General features: G+C 39.2%; 1 pseudogene; it reads left to right on the top strand.

The window, feature by feature from the left end:
- Window positions 1-7,381: 7,381 nt before the first annotated feature.
- Window positions 7,382-8,136, top strand: LOC143641078 (2-aminoethanethiol dioxygenase-like; annotated as a pseudogene).
- The last annotated feature ends 200 nt before the right edge of the window (window positions 8,137-8,336 follow it).

Below are 8,336 nucleotides of genomic sequence, written 5' to 3'. Positions count from 1 at the left end.
ACTGTTCTGTGTGTGTGTATATATATATATATATATATATATATATATATATATATATATATATTTTTTTTTTTTTGAGGGGGGGATTGGTTTACTGAAAGTGTCCTTTGAGAAAATGGAATTCTGCTTTTAAATTGTAGGACTGTTTTTCAGGTTGGAAGAATGATGCTCCCTTCTTTAAGCAGCTGAACGTTGAGCTCTGTGGATCCCAGGCTTCACAGCTCCTTGTGTAGGTTAAGAGAAGCCAGACTGCACAGGATGCAGGGCACGAAAGGGGCTGGGTTTAGGAATGAAGGGTAAGATTAACACTATCATTAGTCTCTCTAAATTAAAACCACTCTGCATTCTAGAAGCACAGGGAATGTCAATACTTTTCTATTCATTGAGGACTAAAGTGAACTGATGCAAACCAACAAGGAGAGCTGTCATTTGCCTCAAACACATGCTATAAAGACAGACAAGAGGGTCCCATGATACCCCGGTTTCCACAATGCTACCTCAGGTACTGGTCGCCAGCTATTCTGACAAGTGCGACATGATTAAGCTCTAAGGTCATTGTCCATAGAAACAATTATCCAACAGATAAACCTTGACCTCTTCCACATGCAAGGCTTCACTGGGGCATGGTGCAAAGTACATGCTGGGGTAAAATTCCCACTGTCACAGAGTTGGTAGACCAGGGGCTACTTGGACTTGGAATACTCATGATATGATGCTTTCAGAAGACAATTCATTTAGAAGTCACTGGAACTTTAATATTGGCTGAGGTCTTTAGGATTCTGTGTGTTTAAAATTATAGACCTATTAAGGGTACTGTTAATTGGTGCAGCCACTTTAGAAAATAGTACAACAGTTCTTTAAAACTTTAACTACTAGCAATTCTACTTCTGGGTGTATAGCTGAAAGCCTTCAAAAAATCAATTGAAAGAGATGCACCTATGTTCATGACCCCAGTATTTTCACAATAGCCCAAAGATGAAAGCAACTCAAGCCCTTGGATGGATAGATGGATGGATGGATCAATAAACTGATCTGCACATGCACCACATGATCTGTGAACACATACATTGAAATACTACTTGGCCTTACAAAAAACCTAGTCCCACTCTACAACATCGACTGTGGGATACCATCCTTGCACATGACTGAGATTCCTCCCCAGCTGGGTGTGAGGTGCTCAGTCACTTTTAATGTGGCAGAGCCTTCCCCACCCTTCTTGGGTTCGAAAGTTTGTCCATGTGGAGGCATGTCTCACCACTGCCCCAAAGATTCAATCATCACACCTGACCTTGCCACACTGCCCCCTTGACCTTCATTGGATGGGATTTTCCCCAGAATCCTTTGTTCTCCAATAAAAGCCCTCTCCCTATCAGGTGCGCTCTCTCTCTCTCTCTCTCTCTCTCTCTCTCTCTCTCTCTCTCTCATCTTCAGTAAAACCTGGCTAACCCCTTGGGGAGCTTGAAACTGAGGGTTTGAAGAGCCATCCAGGAGCTGGTTTAAAAATAAAATGGTGTCTGTGTCTTTAATTTAAACTCCCTGAGGATTTTGCTGCATGACCAAACCTTTCACACCATCTGCGCTGGCCACAGACTAAAATGGATGAATGTTGAAGTCACTGAGTTAAGTAAAATAAGACAGTTTCAAAAGGCCAAAGACTGCATTCAGGCAATTATACCAGGCACCTTGAGTAGTCAAGTTCATGAAGCCCAAGTAGGATGGTAGGTTGCTGGGAGCATGGAGGAGGGAAGAATGGGAGAGAGTGTCTAGTGGGTGTGGAGCTTCAGTTTCTTAAGATGAAAGACCATCCTGGAGATGGATATTGGTGACAGATGCACAATAGTGTAAGTGTACTCAATGCCACTTAAACTGCACACTTAAAATGAGCAAATGATTACTTTTATGTTATGTGGATTTTACCACAACAATAACAGTTAATTGATGAATTGTGCACTTCAAGTGGGTGAATTGCATGGTATGTGATGTATTCCCCAACAAAGCTGTACAGTCCAAAAACTGTACACACACACACACACACACACACACACACACACACACACAGTCACACAAAAATCCCTGCACTTGAAACACTAAAGCTTTCACTAAAGCTGACCAAAAAAAGCTAAAATATCTAAAATATTCATAGAGGAAAAATAAATGTTATTAGTCAGAAAAATAAGCAAATAAACCATCTGTAATCAGTAACTCACTTTCAACTATCTGGTAAGATGTATTAAACTATTTTATTCATTGGAAAATAAAAGCTGAATTGAAGGATTACACTGTCTATTATTACTGTTAGAAACTCATACCTGAAAATTACCTTGGGATCACAGCCACTTTATTCTAGGTGGCTCCTGAATGATAGCCCTTGAGATGTTCAGCTTCCCATGAGGGTGATTCCTTAAATAGAGAGAAAGAGAGACATGAATGCTTTTGTGTTTAATTATTGTTTTTTAAGAAAAACCTTTAGTAAATGGGAGGGGAGACAAATTCCAGTATTAGGCATACAGAAATGACATAAAGAATCTATAAACAATATATTTTAAAGGAATTATTGCTATAGCTCTCTATCAACTGCTGAAATAATTTCATAAATTTTAGGTCCCATTTGTCTTACAGATTCTCCTTCATTTTTCCTTCTTTTCTTAATATTCACAGAATAATCTTTGGCATGACCTAGAATCTTCATGCAGTAGTTGGAATCAATCATAACTGTTTTCAATTCAGAAGGAGTAATTTTTTATACTTCCTTTAAAAAAAGAGAGAGGAGAAAACAATATAACTCAAAACTATTCAGTGTTGCTTGAAATTTAAATGCAGTACTTTTTAAAAAAGTATTCTTTTTGACATTTTATATCAATCTCTTTAGTCTGTCAATAACAATTATTAATTTCCAGTTCAAATTCATGTTTACTTACCATACAGTTTTAATGGGACATTTGCTAACAGCTCATTAAATATTTATGATGATATTCAGAAAACTCTGCAGTCTCAAAATTTAAGACAACATGCATCTTAAAAAGAATTTGAAAATGATTGTCAGTAAATAAATAATATAGAAAACATACCAAAAATATGTTGATTTCAGTATATAAACAACCAAATCTTGTTACTTAAACTGCATCTGCTTCTGAAAATGTGTAAGCTCTGCTCTGTAACTCCTGCAACCTGCTTCTTGACTTAGAGAACCAGAGCTGAACCCACAAGAGCCAAGTCCTCCTAGCAGTGCTTCTTCTGTCTCAGTCATACATTTAGAATTAGGGAAATAAAATCCAGGACTACAAAAGACAAAGCAATCAGATTAGAGGACAGCTTATTCTGGAGCATATAATTTAGTTATATGAGTAAAACACAAAGTAGGAGCAGGATGGAAGTGTATTCATGAAAGTAAAAGAACATCCTGCCTTTACCAACAAGTATTTTTACATGTTTCATCAGATCCTAAAGCAGTTAATGACCTTAAGGGAAAATAAAACCATATTTTTTTTCCAAAAAAAAAAACTAAGTTGAAATGGATAGGATGGTCACCTACACATCAGTTCAAACTACAGGTACTGGATTTTATCTAAGTGCTAACAAAGAGTGGATCTGCTCATGTCTACAATCACTGGTGTATCAGATCTGGGTTTATTAAACCACAAGTTTTGAAAAACCATGAGGTTCAGGAAATCATACTGCAGAGCAAGAGAAAACTAACAATATCCAGACCCTGGACACTTGGGCACAGCATTCTTTTGAAAGTCCACTCCTGCAGACCTCAGAAGAAAATTTATGAGTAATTAAAACATCTAAATACAGTTCAAGATAACATAGTTACTAAAAAAGGAAAGTAGCGCAAGAAAAGACAGACACAATTAAGCAATCACCAAAAATACACAAAGATTCCCTTTTCTCTGCTCCCTCCCCAGCACCTCTTATTTTTCAACTTTTGGGCAGTGACCATTCTAACTACAGTGAGGTGATGGCCCATTGTGGTTTTAGTTTGCACTCTCTGATGATTAGTGACATTGAGCATCTTTTTTCATTCGACATGTACCTATTCGACATTTACAGGTCTTCTTTTGAGAAATGTCCATTTCAATCTTTTGCCCATTTTTTAAAAATATCAAGTCATGTTTTCTTGCTGTTGAGTTCTTTATATATTTTGGGTAATAGACTTGTCAGATATATGGTTGGTAAATAATTTCCCCCAATCTGTGGCTTCTCTCTTCACTTTGTTAATCATTTTCTTTGCTGTGAAGTTTTTTTCCATTTGATGACATTTTCTTTGGAATTATATCTGAAAGAATCATTGCCCTTATCAGTGTTATAGAACTTTTCCTCTTATATTGTCTCCCTGTGGTTTTATACTTTCTGGTACATTTATCATTAGTCCCTCTGAAGTTGATTGTTTTACCATAATATTTGTAATATGAAACTGTTATATATCCTTATTTGAAATTTCAAAAGGAGATATATTTTGCGAATTTCCCAAATTTTTGGCAATGTCAATCTATCTTGACTAGTGCATATTCATTATATAGCAGAATGGGTTTCCTTGTGGCATATCCATATATATGTCACCTTTGAGTTGATCAATGAATGTAATTGTTGATGAGGACCCAATTCATCCTTTTGTGTGTAGATACATAATTTTCCTAACTGCATTTATGGAAGAGATAGTCCTTCTCCCCTCTGGGTACTTGGTACCTTTGTCAAAAAAAGACTGTAAATATGTGGGCTTTCTATTCTGTTTCATTGTTTGTTTTATGCCAGTTTTATACTATTGTGCTTTCTAGTACTTTGTAGCATATTTTGAGGCCAGGTAATGTGATGCTTCCAGCTTTGTCCTGCTTACTCAGGACTTATTTGGCTGGTCACAGTCAGTTGTTTTTCTAATTGAATTTTAAATTTTTTTCATTGTGTAAAAATTCAAATGGAATTTTGATAAAGATTGTGTTGAACTTGTAGGTTGTTTGGAGTAGTATACTTATTGTACATTAAGTCTTCCAATCCATGAATGAGGCATGTCTATTTGTTTGTGTCTTCTTCAAATTCTCTCATCAACATATTGTAGAATCAGTGTACAAGTCTCTTGCCTCCTTAGTTTATTCCTAGATAATTTATTCTTTTTGATGCTATTGTAAATGGTATTATTTTCCTTTCAGATAATTTGTTATTAGTACATAGAAATGTGATGGCTCTTTGTTTCTTTGTGTTTTAATCCTACAACTTTTCTAAATTAATGTATTAGTTCTACCAGATTTTTGTGGTGTATGTGAGTTTTTTAATATATTTATTTTTTAGTTATAGGTGGACACAATATCTTTATTTTATTTGTTTATTTCTATGTGGTGCTGAGGATAAAACACCATGCCTCACGCATGCTGAGTGCTCTACCTCTGAGCCACAACCCCAGTCCAAAGATTTTTTGTTCCTTTCTTTTTTAATAATTTTTTTTGTACTTGTAGTGAACAAAATTCCTTTATTTTATTTGTTTACTTTTATGTGGTGCTGAGAATCGAACCCAGTGCCTTACAAATGCTAGGCAAGTGCTCTGCCACTAAACTACAGCCCCAGTCCCCAAGGGTTTTCTTTCAGGTTATATCATCCACAAACAGGATCAATTTTATCTCCTAATCAAATGTATTTTCTTCCCCCAACCCCCATTTGCTCCCACAAGGACTTCTAGTATTGTGCTGAACATGAATAGAAAAGTTAAGAGTGAGCATCCTTTGCATACTGTTTCTGATATTAGAAGAAAATCTTTCCAGTTTTCACAATTGAATATGATATTAGCTGTGGACTTGTCATATATAACCTCTAATTATGTTCTGATCCTAGTTTGTTGAAAATTCTTATCATGAAAGAATATGAACTGATTTTTCTGTAGCTATTGATGGGACCACATGACTTTTATCCTTCATTAAACCTGACAAGATGACTGTTATAAAAAATCAAAAGACTAGCACTACTCACAGTAGCCAAGATGTCAAATAACCTAAATGTCAATCAGTGGCTAAATAGATAAAAAAGATGTGTATACAGACATTTAGAATATTATGCCACCTTCAAAAAGAAAGGAATCCTAAAATACCTAAAAACATGTATCAACCTTGAAAACAATATATTAAGTAAAATAAGCCAGTTACAAAAGGAGAGATACTACATGATTCACATATATGACACAACTGAAACAGTCAAATTTACAAAAGTACAGAGTAGAATAGTGGTTTTTACGGTCTGCAGGGAGAGGTAAGTAGGGAGCTGATTTAAATAGGTATAAGGTTTCAACTGAATAAGTTCTAGAGATCTCTTCTATAACATTGTGTCTAGAGTTAACCAGCTTTTATATAAATAAAAAATCTGTTAAGAGAGTGCACCTCACGTTGCATTCTTAACAACCTTAAAAATGGGTAGGGGTGGGGTTAGACGAACATCTAGCAGACAAGGCAGTAGGTGAGAATGAGGGAGAGCATATTTACAAAACTTCAAACCAGACATAGAGTCTGGAGCACAAAGAGGAAGGGTAGATAGTACATTAACGGAGAAAACTGCTGAAGTGAAGCTGGCAACATGGGGCAGTTCAGGTCTTCCAATACAATTTATAAGAAACTCCTACTATATCCTGTAAACAGTTGGGAATCAGGATTGCTTAGCATGCATTCAACTCCCAGTAGAAGAAGCCCCAAATAAGAGAGATTTCAACATAGGGAGTTGCTCAGAAACAGGACTAGTCCAGAGTTGGATAATTTTGTGTCATGATGATGCATGTGGTTAAAGACCCAAGAGCCATCTATCTTCCCAACCTGCCATCCCCATCATGTCAGCATGTTCTCTTATGATCGAGGTGGGGCAGCAACAGTTTCCAAATACTTTGCAGAATTGGGTGAAATAACAAAATACTATATCCCAGATATGTAGCCTCATACTTGACCTGATGTCTAGATCTTGGGATTTTGATTTTGCACCTAAAGGAGACTTTGGATCTTCAAAGCGGAAACATCCCCAACAGCTGCCTCACACCAACAAACCCATAGCAAGACAGAGAAAAATGATTTATGCAATGCCACTAGGGGTCTATGAACAATATGTAGGGCTAAATATATATGTTTGCAAATAAATAGAATTCATCACCAATAAACATTTAATGAGCATTCCTTAGGTGCTAGGCCCTATTTTTAAAATATGTAATAGTGACGGTGGCTGGCATACCATGAACCCCACAGGAAGATCCTTACAAGGGGCCTTCCACTTAGTCCAGGGCTGCTAGCCATCGTGGAAGCCGCCATGGACCGCAAAGGTCAGAGGAAAGCAGGGAGCCGGCCCAGCACACGAAGAAACAGCCAAGCAGACCCAAGACAACACGTCTTCCCTGACCTAACTGATCACTAACTGGGCATGCCTCACTTTCAAGGCAGCGGGGACCGCCACTGCACTGCCGATCTTGGCTCAGCGTTTGGCTCCAAGGTAGCAATGCCACCTGGCTTCCAGGAAAACAAGAGCAAGCTGAAAAGTCTGCTGACCCAGGCTCATGCCAAGGACTCAACATGGCCCCGCATAAGGCCACGCCCCAATCGCTGTCGCACAACCTGCTGCCCAATCTGCCGCCGGTCACCTACATGCATGTCTAGGAGACAGATGGCTTCAGCCTTGGAGTATTCCTGCTGGAGAGCTGCACGTCCATCCCGCTGCACGACCACCCTGGCATGCAGGAGAAGCTCAAGGTCCTCTACGGCACGTGCACATCAGCTGTACTGACAAGTTGGAGGCGGAGAGCGGGCAACTACCACGGTCCCTGCTGCCAGAGCAGTAGTTCAAGCCCCCACTGCAGGCCCTAGATTGGGAGGCGGTTGGCCAGGAGTGCTGGCACTTTATGGCTGAGTACACTGAAGTCAGCGGCCTCTGCATCCTCACGCCTCACAGGGCCAAGCTGCAACAGATCTACGTGGTGGATGGACCCGTTGCCTTCCTGGACATCCTGGCCCCACCCTACAACCTGGAGGGATGGCTGTGACTGCCACTATTACCAGACCCAAGGAGGCCTCTGGCTCTGAGAATGACCTGCCCTGAGAGGTGTGGCTCCTGTAAACCCCTCAGGCTGAAGACTTCTTGTGCTAGGGAGAGCCCTATTCAGGTCTCCAGGTCTTCCCTTGAAGCAAATGGCGCCCTGGAACATTGGGCAGAAGACATGCCATACCCTTATCAGCCTGGCTGGCTGTGGCCCTGCACAAAAGCTCTCTCTCTTCCCCCTATCCTTAGTATTGGATTTACTGAAGTGAGCAGCAGCTGATTCCTCTGCAGGTTGTGAAGCAGGGGCGACTGGACTACAGACACCTGGTATGGTTTTGGGGGCA

This window comes from Callospermophilus lateralis, unplaced genomic scaffold (genome assembly GCF_048772815.1).
Source record: "Callospermophilus lateralis isolate mCalLat2 unplaced genomic scaffold, mCalLat2.hap1 Scaffold_84, whole genome shotgun sequence".
Taxonomy (NCBI): Eukaryota; Metazoa; Chordata; class Mammalia; order Rodentia; family Sciuridae; genus Callospermophilus; species Callospermophilus lateralis.
Note: the sequence above shows the minus strand (reverse complement) of the source record. Positions and strands in the feature narration are given on the sequence as shown.